The sequence below is a fragment of the Salvelinus alpinus genome, chromosome 1, assembly GCF_045679555.1.
Source record: "Salvelinus alpinus chromosome 1, SLU_Salpinus.1, whole genome shotgun sequence".
NCBI classification, from domain to species: domain Eukaryota; kingdom Metazoa; phylum Chordata; class Actinopteri; order Salmoniformes; family Salmonidae; genus Salvelinus; species Salvelinus alpinus.
This window is the reverse complement of record NC_092086.1, coordinates 5,718,783-5,733,782: the sequence shown is the minus strand read 5'-3', so window position 1 is coordinate 5,733,782 and position 15,000 is coordinate 5,718,783. Positions and strand designations below refer to the sequence as shown.

The 15,000-nt window shown below is 37.9% G+C and overlaps 1 protein-coding gene across 1 annotated transcript in view; it reads left to right on the top strand.

The window, feature by feature from the left end:
* The window catches only part of LOC139540071 (uncharacterized), a 78,394-nt gene that overhangs the window by 38,141 nt on the left and 25,253 nt on the right, over nt 1-15,000 (top strand). The window lies entirely within an intron of this gene.

Genomic DNA, 15,000 nt, shown 5'->3' with positions numbered 1-15,000 from the left:
TACAGAGAAACTATTAGTATTTAGTCTGAAGACTGTCGTTACGTCATCACCTACAGAGAAACTATTAGTATTTAGTCTGAAGACTGTCGTTACGTCATCACCTACAGAGACACTATTAGTATTTAGTCTGTAGACTGTCGTTACGTCATCACCTACAGAGAAACTATTAGTATTTAGTCTGAAGACTGTCGTTACATCGTCACCTACAGAGAAACTATTAGTATTTAGTCTGAAGACTGTCGTTACATCGTCACCTACAGAGAAACTATTAGTATTTAGTCTGTAGACTGTCGTTACGTCATCACCTACAGAGAAACTATTAGTATTTAGTCTGAAGACTGTCGTTACATCGTCACCTACAGAGAAACTATTAGTATTTAGTCTGAAGACTGTCGTTACGTCATCACCTACAGAGAAACTATTAGTATTTAGTCTGAAGACTGTCGTTACGTCATCACCTACAGAGAAACTATTAGTATTTAGTCTGAAGACTGTCGTTACGTCATCACCTACAGAGAAACTATTAGTATTTAGTCTGTAGACTGTCGTTACGTCATCACCTACAGAGAAACTATTAGTATTTAGTCTGAAGACTGTCGTTACGTCATCACCTACAGAGACACTATTAGTATTTAGTCTGTAGACTGTCGTTACGTCGTCACCTACAGAGAAACTATTAGTATTTAGTCTGTAGACTGTCGTTACGTCGTCACCTACAGAGAAACTATTAGTATTTAGTCTGAAGACTGTCGTTACGTCGTCACCTACAGAGAAACTATTAGTATTTAGTCTGAAGACTGTCGTTACGTCGTCACCTACAGAGAAACTATTAGTCTGAAGACTGTCGTTACGTCGTCACCTACAGAGAAACTATTAGTATTTAGTCTGAAGACTGTCGTTACGTCATCACCTACAGAGACACTATTAGTATTTAGTCTGAAGACTGTCGTTACGTCATCACCTACAGAGAAACTATTAGTATTTAGTCTGAAGACTGTCGTTACGTCATCACCTACAGAGACACTATTAGTATTTAGTCTGAAGACTGTCGTTACGTCATCACCTACAGAGAAACTATTAGTATTTAGTCTGAAGACTGTCGTTACGTCATCACCTACAGAGAAACTATTAGTATTTAGTCTGAAGACTGTCGTTACGTCATCACCTACAGAGAAACTATTAGTATTTAGTCTGTAGACTGTCGTTACGTCATCACCTACAGAGAAACTATTAGTATTTAGTCTGAAGACTGTCGTTACGTCATCACCTACAGAGAAACTATTAGTATTTAGTCTGAAGACTGTCGTTACGTCATCACCTACAGAAAAACTATTAGTATTTAGTCTGAAGACTGTCGTTACGTCATCACCTACAGAGAAACTATTAGTATTTAGTCTGTAGACTGTCGTTACGTCGTCACCTACAGAGACACTATTAGTATTTAGTCCGAAGACTGTCGTTACGTCGTCACCTACAGAGAAACTATTAGTATTTAGTCTGTAGACTGTTGTTACGTCGTCACCTACAGAGAAACTATTAGTATTTAGTCTGAAGACTGTCGTTACGTCATCACCTACAGAGACACTATTAGTATTTAGTCTGAAGACTGTCGTTACGTCATCACCTACAGAGAAACTATTAGTATTTAGTCTGAAGACTGTCGTTACGTCGTCACCTACAGAGACACTATTAGTATTTAGTCTGTAGACTGTCGTTACGTCGTCACCTTCAGAGAAACTATTAGTATTTAGTCTGAAGACTGTCGTTACGTCATCACCTACAGAGAAACTATTAGTATTTAGTCTGAAGACTGTCGTTACGTCGTCACCTACAGAGAAACTATTAGTATTTAGTCTGTAGACTGTCGTTACGTCATCACCTACAGAGAAACTATTAGTATTTAGTCTGAAGACTGTCGTTACGTCATCACCTACAGAGATACTATTAGTATTTAGTCTGAAGACTGTCGTTACGTCGTCACCTACAGAGAAACTATTAGTATTTAGTCTGAAGACTGTCGTTACGTCATCACCTACAGAGATACTATTAGTATTTAGTCTGAAGACTGTCGTTACGTCATCACCTACAGAGAAACTATTAGTATTTAGTCTGTAGACTGTCGTTACGTCATCACCTACAGAGAAACTATTAGTATTTAGTCTGAAGACTGTCGTTACGTCATCACCTACAGAGAAACTATTAGTATTTAGTCTGAAGACTGTCGTTACGTCATCACCTACAGAGAAACTATTAGTATTTAGTCTGAAGACTGTCGTTACGTCATCACCTACAGAGAAACTATTAGTATTTAGTCTGAAGACTGTCGTTACGTCATCACCTACAGAGAAACTATTAGTATTTAGTCTGTAGACTGTCGTTACGTCGTCACCTACAGAGAAACTATTAGTATTTAGTCTGAAGACTGTCGTTACGTCATCACCTACAGAGATACTATTAGTATTTAGTCTGTAGACTGTCGTTACGTCATCACCTACAGAGAAACTATTAGTATTTAGTCTGAAGACTGTCGTTACATCGTCACCTACAGAGAAACTATTAGTATTTAGTCTGTAGACTGTCGTTACGTCATCACCTACAGAGAAACTATTAGTATTTAGTCTGTAGACTGTCGTTACGTCATCACCTACAGAGAAACTATTAGTATTTAGTCTGAAGACTGTCGTTACGTCATCACCTACAGAGACACTATTAGTATTTAGTCTGTAGACTGTCGTTACGTCATCACCTACAGAGAAACTATTAGTATTTAGTCTGAAGACTGTCGTTACGTCATCACCTACAGAGAAACTATTAGTATTTAGTCTGTAGACTGTCGTTACGTCATCACCTACAGAGAAACTATTAGTATTTAGTCTGAAGACTGTCGTTACGTCGTCACCTACAGAGAAACTATTAGTATTTAGTCTGAAGACTGTCGTTACGTCATCACCTACAGAGATACTATTAGTATTTAGTCTGAAGACTGTCGTTACGTCATCACCTACAGAGAAACTATTAGTATTTAGTCTGTAGACTGTCGTTACGTCATCACCTACAGAGAAACTATTAGTATTTAGTCTGAAGACTGTCGTTACGTCATCACCTACAGAGAAACTATTAGTATTTAGTCTGTAGACTGTCGTTACGTCATCACCTACAGAGAAACTATTAGTATTTAGTCTGAAGACTGTCGTTACTTCATCACCTACAGAGACACTATTAGTATTTAGTCTGAAGACTGTCGTTACGTCATCACCTACAGAGACACTATTAGTATTTAGTCTGAAGACTGTCGTTACGTCATCACCTACAGAGAAACTATTAGTATTTAGTCTGAAGACTGTCGTTACGTCATCACCTACAGAGAAACTATTAGTATTTAGTCTGAAGACTGTCGTTACGTCATCACCTACAGAGAAACTATTAGTATTTAGTCTGTAGACTGTCGTTACGTCGTCACCTACAGAGACACTATTAGTATTTAGTCTGTAGACTGTCGTTACGTCATCACCTACAGAGATACTATTAGTATTTAGTCTGTAGACTGTCGTTACGTCATCACCTACAGAGAAACTATTAGTATTTAGTCTGAAGACTGTCGTTACGTCGTCACCTACAGAGAAACTATTAGTATTTAGTCTGAAGACTGTCGTTACGTCATCACCTACAGAGACACTATTAGTATTTAGTCTGAAGACTGTCGTTACGTCATCACCTACAGAGAAACTATTAGTATTTAGTCTGTAGACTGTCGTTACGTCATCACCTACAGAGAAACTATTAGTATTTAGTCTGAAGACTGTCGTTACGTCATCACCTACAGAGAAACTATTAGTATTTAGTCTGTAGACTGTCGTTACGTCGTCACCTACAGAGAAACTATTAGTATTTAGTCTGTAGACTGTCGTTACGTCGTCACCTACAGAGAAACTATTAGTATTTAGTCTGAAGACTGTCGTTACGTCGTCACCTACAGAGAAACTATTAGTATTTAGTCTGTAGACTGTCGTTACGTCGTCACCTACAGAGAAACTATTAGTATTTAGTCTGAAGACTGTCGTTACGTCGTCACCTACAGAGAAACTATTAGTATTTAGTCTGAAGACTGTCGTTACGTCGTCACCTACAGAGAAACTATTAGTATTTAGTCTGTAGACTGTCGTTACGTCATCACCTACAGAGAAACTATTAGTATTTAGTCTGTACACTGTCGTTACGTCATCACCTACAGAGAAACTATTAGTATTTAGTCTGAAGACTGTCGTTACGTCATCACCTACAGAGACACTATTAGTATTTAGTCTGAAGACTGTCGTTACGTCATCACCTACAGAGAAACTATTAGTATTTAGTCTGTAGACTGTCGTTACGTCATCACCTACAGAGAAACTATTAGTATTTAGTCTGTAGACTGTCGTTACGTCATCACCTACAGAGACACTATTAGTATTTAGTCTGAAGACTGTCGTTACGTCATCACCTACAGAGAAACTATTAGTATTTAGTCTGAAGACTGTCGTTACGTCATCACCTACAGAGAAACTATTAGTATTTAGTCTGAAGACTGTCGTTACGTCATCACCTACAGAGAAACTATTAGTATTTAGTCTGAAGACTGTCGTTACGTCATCACCTACAGAGAAACTATTAGTATTTAGTCTGAAGACTGTCGTTACGTCATCACCTACAGAGACACTATTAGTATTTAGTCTGAAGACTGTCGTTACGTCATCACCTACAGAGAAACTATTAGTATTTAGTCTGTAGACTGTCGTTACGTCATCACCTACAGAGAAACTATTAGTATTTAGTCTGAAGACTGTCGTTACGTCATCACCTACAGAGAAACTATTAGTATTTAGTCTGTAGACTGTCGTTACGTCATCACCTACAGAGAAACTATTAGTATTTAGTCTGAAGACTGTCGTTACGTCATCACCTACAGAGAAACTATTAGTATTCAGTCTGAAGACTGTCGTTACGTCATCACATACAGAGAAACTATTAGTATTTAGTCTGAAGACTGTCGTTACGTCATCACCTACAGAGACACTATTAGTATTTAGTCTGTAGACTGTCGTTACGTCGTCACCTACAGAGACACTATTAGTATTTAGTCTGTAGACTGTCGTTACGTCATCACCTACAGAGATACTATTAGTATTTAGTCTGTAGACTGTCGTTACGTCATCACCTACAGAGAAACTATTAGTATTTAGTCTGAAGACTGTCGTTACGTCGTCACCTACAGAGAAACTATTAGTATTTAGTCTGAAGACTGTCGTTACGTCATCACCTACAGAGACACTATTAGTATTTAGTCTGAAGACTGTCGTTACGTCATCACCTACAGAGAAACTATTAGTATTTAGTCTGTAGACTGTCGTTACGTCATCACCTACAGAGAAACTATTAGTATTTAGTCTGAAGACTGTCGTTACGTCATCACCTACAGAGAAACTATTAGTATTTAGTCTGTAGACTGTCGTTACGTCGTCACCTACAGAGAAACTATTAGTATTTAGTCTGTAGACTGTCGTTACGTCGTCACCTACAGAGAAACTATTAGTATTTAGTCTGAAGACTGTCGTTACGTCGTCACCTACAGAGAAACTATTAGTATTTAGTCTGTAGACTGTCGTTACGTCGTCACCTACAGAGAAACTATTAGTATTTAGTCTGAAGACTGTCGTTACGTCGTCACCTACAGAGAAACTATTAGTATTTAGTCTGAAGACTGTCGTTACGTCGTCACCTACAGAGAAACTATTAGTATTTAGTCTGTAGACTGTCGTTACGTCATCACCTACAGAGAAACTATTAGTATTTAGTCTGTAGACTGTCGTTACGTCATCACCTACAGAGAAACTATTAGTATTTAGTCTGAAGACTGTCGTTACGTCATCACCTACAGAGACACTATTAGTATTTAGTCTGAAGACTGTCGTTACGTCATCACCTACAGAGAAACTATTAGTATTTAGTCTGTAGACTGTCGTTACGTCATCACCTACAGAGAAACTATTAGTATTTAGTCTGTAGACTGTCGTTACGTCATCACCTACAGAGACACTATTAGTATTTAGTCTGAAGACTGTCGTTACGTCATCACCTACAGAGAAACTATTAGTATTTAGTCTGAAGACTGTCGTTACGTCATCACCTACAGAGAAACTATTAGTATTTAGTCTGAAGACTGTCGTTACGTCATCACCTACAGAGAAACTATTAGTATTTAGTCTGAAGACTGTCGTTACGTCATCACCTACAGAGAAACTATTAGTATTTAGTCTGAAGACTGTCGTTACGTCATCACCTACAGAGACACTATTAGTATTTAGTCTGAAGACTGTCGTTACGTCATCACCTACAGAGAAACTATTAGTATTTAGTCTGTAGACTGTCGTTACGTCATCACCTACAGAGAAACTATTAGTATTTAGTCTGAAGACTGTCGTTACGTCATCACCTACAGAGAAACTATTAGTATTTAGTCTGTAGACTGTCGTTACGTCATCACCTACAGAGAAACTATTAGTATTTAGTCTGAAGACTGTCGTTACGTCGTCACCTACAGAGAAACTATTAGTATTTAGTCTGAAGACTGTCGTTACGTCATCACCTACAGAGAAACTATTAGTATTTAGTCTGAAGACTGTCGTTACGTCATCACCTACAGAGAAACTATTAGTATTTAGTCTGAAGACTGTCGTTACGTCATCACCTACAGAGAAACTATTAGTATTTAGTCTGAAGACTGTCGTTACGTCGTCACCTACAGAGAAACTATTAGTATTTAGTCTGAAGACTGTCGTTACGTCATCACCTACAGAGAAACTATTAGTATTTAGTCTGAAGACTGTCGTTACGTCATCACCTACAGAGAAACTATTAGTATTTAGTCTGTAGACTGTCGTTACGTCATCACCTACAGAGAAACTATTAGTATTTAGTCTGAAGACTGTCGTTACGTCATCACCTACAGAGAAACTATTAGTATTTAGTCTGAAGACTGTCGTTACGTCGTCACCTACAGAGAAACTATTAGTATTCAGTCTGAAGACTGTCGTTACGTCATCACCTACAGAGAAACTATTAGTATTTAGTCTGAAGACTGTCGTTACGTCATCACCTACAGAGAAACTATTAGTATTTAGTCTGTAGACTGTCGTTACGTCATCACCTACAGAGAAACTATTAGTATTTAGTCTGAAGACTGTCGTTACGTCATCACCTACAGAGAAACTATTAGTATTTAGTCTGTAGACTGTCGTTACGTCATCACCTACAGAGAAACTATTAGTATTTAGTCTGAAGACTGTCGTTACGTCATCACCTACAGAGAAACTATTAGTATTCAGTCTGAAGACTGTCGTTACGTCATCACCTACAGAGAAACTATTAGTATTTAGTCTGAAGACTGTCGTTACGTCATCACCTACAGAGACACTATTAGTATTTAGTCTGTAGACTGTCGTTACGTCGTCACCTACAGAGACACTATTAGTATTTAGTCTGTAGACTGTCGTTACGTCATCACCTACAGAGATACTATTAGTATTTAGTCTGTAGACTGTCGTTACGTCATCACCTACAGAGAAACTATTAGTATTTAGTCTGAAGACTGTCGTTACGTCGTCACCTACAGAGAAACTATTAGTATTTAGTCTGAAGACTGTCGTTACGTCATCACCTACAGAGACACTATTAGTATTTAGTCTGAAGACTGTCGTTACGTCATCACCTACAGAGAAACTATTAGTATTTAGTCTGTAGACTGTCGTTACGTCATCACCTACAGAGAAACTATTAGTATTTAGTCTGAAGACTGTCGTTACGTCATCACCTACAGAGAAACTATTAGTATTTAGTCTGTAGACTGTCGTTACGTCGTCACCTACAGAGAAACTATTAGTATTTAGTCTGTAGACTGTCGTTACGTCGTCACCTACAGAGAAACTATTAGTATTTAGTCTGAAGACTGTCGTTACGTCGTCACCTACAGAGAAACTATTAGTATTTAGTCTGTAGACTGTCGTTACGTCGTCACCTACAGAGAAACTATTAGTATTTAGTCTGAAGACTGTCGTTACGTCGTCACCTACAGAGAAACTATTAGTATTTAGTCTGTAGACTGTCGTTACGTCATCACCTACAGAGAAACTATTAGTATTTAGTCTGTAGACTGTCGTTACGTCATCACCTACAGAGAAACTATTAGTATTTAGTCTGAAGACTGTCGTTACGTCATCACCTACAGAGAAACTATTAGTATTTAGTCTGAAGACTGTCGTTACGTCATCACCTACAGAGAAACTATTAGTATTTAGTCTGAAGACTGTCGTTACGTCATCACCTACAGAGAAACTATTAGTATTTAGTCTGAAGACTGTCGTTACGTCATCACCTACAGAGAAACTATTAGTATTTAGTCTGAAGACTGTCGTTACGTCATCACCTACAGAGACACTATTAGTATTTAGTCTGAAGACTGTCGTTACGTCATCACCTACAGAGAAACTATTAGTATTTAGTCTGTAGACTGTCGTTACGTCATCACCTACAGAGAAACTATTAGTATTTAGTCTGAAGACTGTCGTTACGTCATCACCTACAGAGAAACTATTAGTATTTAGTCTGTAGACTGTCGTTACGTCATCACCTACAGAGAAACTATTAGTATTTAGTCTGAAGACTGTCGTTACGTCGTCACCTACAGAGAAACTATTAGTATTTAGTCTGAAGACTGTCGTTACGTCATCACCTACAGAGAAACTATTAGTATTTAGTCTGAAGACTGTCGTTACGTCATCACCTACAGAGAAACTATTAGTATTTAGTCTGAAGACTGTCGTTACGTCATCACCTACAGAGAAACTATTAGTATTTAGTCTGAAGACTGTCGTTACGTCGTCACCTACAGAGAAACTATTAGTATTTAGTCTGAAGACTGTCGTTACGTCATCACCTACAGAGAAACTATTAGTATTTAGTCTGAAGACTGTCGTTACGTCATCACCTACAGAGAAACTATTAGTATTTAGTCTGTAGACTGTCGTTACGTCATCACCTACAGAGAAACTATTAGTATTTAGTCTGAAGACTGTCGTTACGTCATCACCTACAGAGAAACTATTAGTATTTAGTCTGAAGACTGTCGTTACGTCATCACCTACAGAGAAACTATTAGTATTCAGTCTGAAGACTGTCGTTACGTCATCACCTACAGAGAAACTATTAGTATTTAGTCTGAAGACTGTCGTTACGTCATCACCTACAGAGAAACTATTAGTATTTAGTCTGAAGACTGTCGTTACGTCATCACCTACAGAGACACTATTAGTATTTAGTCTGAAGACTGTCGTTACGTCATCACCTACAGAGAAACTATTAGTATTTAGTCTGTAGACTGTCGTTACGTCATCACCTACAGAGAAACTATTAGTATTTAGTCTGAAGACTGTCGTTACGTCATCACCTACAGAGAAACTATTAGTATTTAGTCTGTAGACTGTCGTTACGTCATCACCTACAGAGAAACTATTAGTATTTAGTCTGAAGACTGTCGTTACGTCATCACCTACAGAGAAACTATTAGTATTCAGTCTGAAGACTGTCGTTACGTCATCACCTACAGAGAAACTATTAGTATTTAGTCTGAAGACTGTCGTTACGTCATCACCTACAGAGACACTATTAGTATTTAGTCTGTAGACTGTCGTTACGTCGTCACCTACAGAGACACTATTAGTATTTAGTCTGTAGACTGTCGTTACGTCATCACCTACAGAGATACTATTAGTATTTAGTCTGTAGACTGTCGTTACGTCATCACCTACAGAGAAACTATTAGTATTTAGTCTGAAGACTGTCGTTACGTCGTCACCTACAGAGAAACTATTAGTATTTAGTCTGAAGACTGTCGTTACGTCATCACCTACAGAGACACTATTAGTATTTAGTCTGAAGACTGTCGTTACGTCATCACCTACAGAGAAACTATTAGTATTTAGTCTGTAGACTGTCGTTACGTCATCACCTACAGAGAAACTATTAGTATTTAGTCTGAAGACTGTCGTTACGTCATCACCTACAGAGAAACTATTAGTATTTAGTCTGTAGACTGTCGTTACGTCGTCACCTACAGAGAAACTATTAGTATTTAGTCTGTAGACTGTCGTTACGTCGTCACCTACAGAGAAACTATTAGTATTTAGTCTGAAGACTGTCGTTACGTCGTCACCTACAGAGAAACTATTAGTATTTAGTCTGTAGACTGTCGTTACGTCGTCACCTACAGAGAAACTATTAGTATTTAGTCTGAAGACTGTCGTTACGTCGTCACCTACAGAGAAACTATTAGTATTTAGTCTGAAGACTGTCGTTACGTCGTCACCTACAGAGAAACTATTAGTATTTAGTCTGTAGACTGTCGTTACGTCATCACCTACAGAGAAACTATTAGTATTTAGTCTGTAGACTGTCGTTACGTCATCACCTACAGAGAAACTATTAGTATTTAGTCTGAAGACTGTCGTTACGTCATCACCTACAGAGACACTATTAGTATTTAGTCTGAAGACTGTCGTTACGTCATCACCTACAGAGAAACTATTAGTATTTAGTCTGTAGACTGTCGTTACGTCATCACCTACAGAGAAACTATTAGTATTTAGTCTGTAGACTGTCGTTACGTCATCACCTACAGAGACACTATTAGTATTTAGTCTGAAGACTGTCGTTACGTCATCACCTACAGAGAAACTATTAGTATTTAGTCTGAAGACTGTCGTTACGTCATCACCTACAGAGAAACTATTAGTATTTAGTCTGAAGACTGTCGTTACGTCATCACCTACAGAGAAACTATTAGTATTTAGTCTGAAGACTGTCGTTACGTCATCACCTACAGAGAAACTATTAGTATTTAGTCTGAAGATGTCGTTACGTCATCACCTACAGAGATACTATTAGTATTTAGTCTGAAGACTGTCGTTACGTCATCACCTACAGAGAAACTATTAGTATTTAGTCTGTAGACTGTCGTTACGTCATCACCTACAGAGAAACTATTAGTATTTAGTCTGAAGACTGTCGTTACGTCATCACCTACAGAGAAACTATTAGTATTTAGTCTGTAGACTGTCGTTACGTCATCACCTACAGAGAAACTATTAGTATTTAGTCTGAAGACTGTCGTTACGTCGTCACCTACAGAGAAACGATTAGTATTTAGTCTGAAGACTGTCGTTACGTCATCACCTACAGAGAAACTATTAGTATTTAGTCTGAAGACTGTCGTTACGTCATCACCTACAGAGAAACTATTAGTATTTAGTCTGAAGACTGTCGTTACGTCATCACCTACAGAGAAACTATTAGTATTTAGTCTGAAGACTGTCGTTACGTCGTCACCTACAGAGAAACTATTAGTATTTAGTCTGAAGACTGTCGTTACGTCATCACCTACAGAGAAACTATTAGTATTTAGTCTGAAGACTGTCGTTACGTCATCACCTACAGAGAAACTATTAGTATTTAGTCTGTAGACTGTCGTTACGTCATCACCTACAGAGAAACTATTAGTATTTAGTCTGAAGACTGTCGTTACGTCATCACCTACAGAGAAACTATTAGTATTTAGTCTGAAGACTGTCGTTACGTCGTCACCTACAGAGAAACTATTAGTATTCAGTCTGAAGACTGTCGTTACGTCATCACCTACAGAGAAACTATTAGTATTTAGTCTGAAGACTGTCGTTACGTCGTCACCTACAGAGAAACTATTAGTATTTAGTCTGAAGACTGTCGTTACGTCATCACCTACAGAGAAACTATTAGTATTTAGTCTGAAGACTGTCGTTACGTCATCACCTACAGAGAAACTATTAGTATTTAGTCTGTAGACTGTCGTTACGTCATCACCTACAGAGAAACTATTAGTATTTAGTCTGTAGACTGTCGTTACGTCATCACCTACAGAGAAACTATTAGTATTTAGTCTGTAGACTGTCGTTACGTCATCACCTACAGAGAAACTATTAGTATTTAGTCTGAAGACTGTCGTTACGTCATCACCTACAGAGAAACTATTAGTATTTAGTCTGTAGACTGTCGTTACGTCATCACCTACAGAGAAACTATTAGTATTTAGTCTGTAGACTGTCGTTACGTCATCACCTACAGAGAAACTATTAGTATTTAGTCTGAAGACTGTCGTTACGTCATCACCTACAGAGAAACTATTAGTATTTAGTCTGAAGACTGTCGTTACGTCATCACCTACAGAGAAACTATTAGTATTTAGTCTGAAGACTGTCGTTACGTCATCACCTACAGAGAAACTATTAGTATTTAGTCTGAAGACTGTCGTTACGTCATCACCTACAGAGAAACTATTAGTATTTAGTCTGTAGACTGTCGTTACGTCATCACCTACAGAGAAACTATTAGTATTTAGTCTGAAGACTGTCGTTACGTCATCACCTACAGAGAAACTATTAGTATTTAGTCTGTAGACTGTCGTTACGTCATCACCTACAGAGAAACTATTAGTATTTAGTCTGAAGACTGTCGTTACGTCATCACCTACAGAGAAACTATTAGTATTTAGTCTGAAGACTGTCGTTACGTCATCACCTACAGAGAAACTATTAGTATTCAGTCTGTAGACTGTCGTTACGTCATCACCTACAGAGAAACTATTAGTATTTAGTCTGAAGACTGTCGTTACGTCATCACCTACAGAGAAACTATTAGTATTTAGTCTGAAGACTGTCGTTACGTCATCACCTACAGAGAAACTATTAGTATTTAGTCTGAAGACTGTCGTTACGTCATCACCTACAGAGACACTATTAGTATTTAGTCTGTAGACTGTCGTTACGTCATCACCTACAGAGAAACTATTAGTATTTAGTCTGAAGACTGTCGTTACGTCATCACCTACAGAGAAACTATTAGTATTTAGTCTGAAGACTGTCGTTACGTCATCACCTACAGAGAAACTATTAGTATTTAGTCTGAAGACTGTCGTTACGTCATCACCTACAGAGAAACTATTAGTATTTAGTCTGAAGACTGTCGTTACGTCATCACCTACAGAGAAACTATTAGTATTTAGTCTGAAGACTGTCGTTACGTCATCACCTACAGAGAAACTATTAGTATTTAGTCTGAAGACTGTCGTTACGTCATCACCTACAGAGAAACTATTAGTATTTAGTCTGTAGACTGTCGTTACGTCATCACCTACAGAGAAACTATTAGTATTTAGTCTGAAGACTGTCGTTACGTCATCACCTACAGAGAAACTATTAGTATTTAGTCTGAAGACTGTCGTTACGTCGTCACCTACAGAGAAACTATTAGTATTCAGTCTGAAGACTGTCGTTACGTCATCACCTACAGAGAAACTATTAGTATTTAGTCTGAAGACTGTCGTTACGTCGTCACCTACAGAGAAACTATTAGTATTTAGTCTGAAGACTGTCGTTACGTCATCACCTACAGAGAAACTATTAGTATTTAGTCTGAAGACTGTCGTTACGTCATCACCTACAGAGAAACTATTAGTATTTAGTCTGTAGACTGTCGTTACGTCATCACCTACAGAGAAACTATTAGTATTTAGTCTGTAGACTGTCGTTACGTCATCACCTACAGAGAAACTATTAGTATTTAGTCTGTAGACTGTCGTTACGTCATCACCTACAGAGAAACTATTAGTATTTAGTCTGAAGACTGTCGTTACGTCATCACCTACAGAGAAACTATTAGTATTTAGTCTGTAGACTGTCGTTACGTCATCACCTACAGAGAAACTATTAGTATTTAGTCTGTAGACTGTCGTTACGTCATCACCTACAGAGAAACTATTAGTATTTAGTCTGAAGACTGTCGTTACGTCATCACCTACAGAGAAACTATTAGTATTTAGTCTGAAGACTGTCGTTACGTCATCACCTACAGAGAAACTATTAGTATTTAGTCTGAAGACTGTCGTTACGTCATCACCTACAGAGAAACTATTAGTATTTAGTCTGAAGACTGTCGTTACGTCATCACCTACAGAGAAACTATTAGTATTTAGTCTGAAGACTGTCGTTACGTCATCACCTACAGAGAAACTATTAGTATTTAGTCTGAAGACTGTCGTTACGTCATCACCTACAGAGAAACTATTAGTATTTAGTCTGAAGACTGTCGTTACGTCATCACCTACAGAGAAACTATTAGTATTTAGTCTGTAGACTGTCGTTACGTCATCACCTACAGAGAAACTATTAGTATTTAGTCTGAAGACTGTCGTTACGTCATCACCTACAGAGAAACTATTAGTATTTAGTCTGTAGACTGTCGTTACGTCATCACCTACAGAGAAACTATTAGTATTTAGTCTGAAGACTGTCGTTACGTCATCACCTACAGAGAAACTATTAGTATTTAGTCTGAAGACTGTCGTTACGTCATCACCTACAGAGAAACTATTAGTATTCAGTCTGTAGACTGTCGTTACGTCATCACCTACAGAGAAACTATTAGTATTTAGTCTGAAGACTGTCGTTACGTCATCACCTACAGAGAAACTATTAGTATTTAGTCTGAAGACTGTCGTTACGTCATCACCTACAGAGAAACTATTAGTATTTAGTCTGAAGACTGTCGTTACGTCATCACCTACAGAGACACTATTAGTATTTAGTCTGTAGACTGTCGTTACGTCATCACCTACAGAGAAACTATTAGTATTTAGTCTGAAGACTGTCGTTACGTCATCACCTACAGAGAAACTATTAGTATTTAGTCTGAAGACTGTCGTTACGTCATCACCTACAGAGAAACTATTAGTATTTAGTCTGAAGACTGTCGTTACGTCATCACCTACAGAGAAACTATTAGTATTTAGTCTGAAGACTGTCGTTACGTCATCACCTACAGAGAAACTATTAGTATTTAGTCTGAAGACTGTCGTTACGTCATCACCTACAGAGAAACTAT